The sequence below is a fragment of the Alligator sinensis genome, unplaced genomic scaffold (genome assembly GCF_000455745.1).
Source record: "Alligator sinensis unplaced genomic scaffold, ASM45574v1 scaffold184_1, whole genome shotgun sequence".
NCBI lineage: Eukaryota > Metazoa > Chordata > Crocodylia > Alligatoridae > Alligator > Alligator sinensis.
In genome coordinates, this window is record NW_005842983.1 from 212,872 (window position 1) to 213,220 (window position 349).

Below are 349 nucleotides of genomic sequence, written 5' to 3' on the forward strand. Positions count from 1 at the left end.
GCGGGGCGGGGCGGGGCGCCGCCTCGTTTGCATACATGCATCTGCCATGCCAGTATTGAGCTGCGCCTGGAGTTGCATTATGTAGATGAGATGCAAATGAGGCAACTCGCAGCCGGAGGGGGGGTTCCCTCGCCCGCCGGCCCGAGCTCACTTGCATGTATGCAAATAGAGAGGCTCTGCCGCGGGGGTTGTAAACTGGTCGGGGGGCGGCGGGGTGGAAAGCGGAGCTGCACGTGTCGACCCGCACACAGCCTGCTCCCCGCGCATGCGTAGGAGCTCCCCGCGCTTGCAGCGCCTGGCCAGGGGGCAGTGGGGCCAGGGTGGGGGCGGGGCTAGGGTTGGCCTGGGG

At 67.9% G+C, this 349-nt stretch overlaps 1 protein-coding gene across 1 annotated transcript in view; it reads left to right on the plus strand.

Moving 5' to 3' along the window:
* LOC102382269 (carnitine O-acetyltransferase-like) overlaps window positions 1–349 on the plus strand; it is a 7,547-nt gene that overhangs the window by 2,649 nt on the left and 4,549 nt on the right. The window lies entirely within an intron of this gene.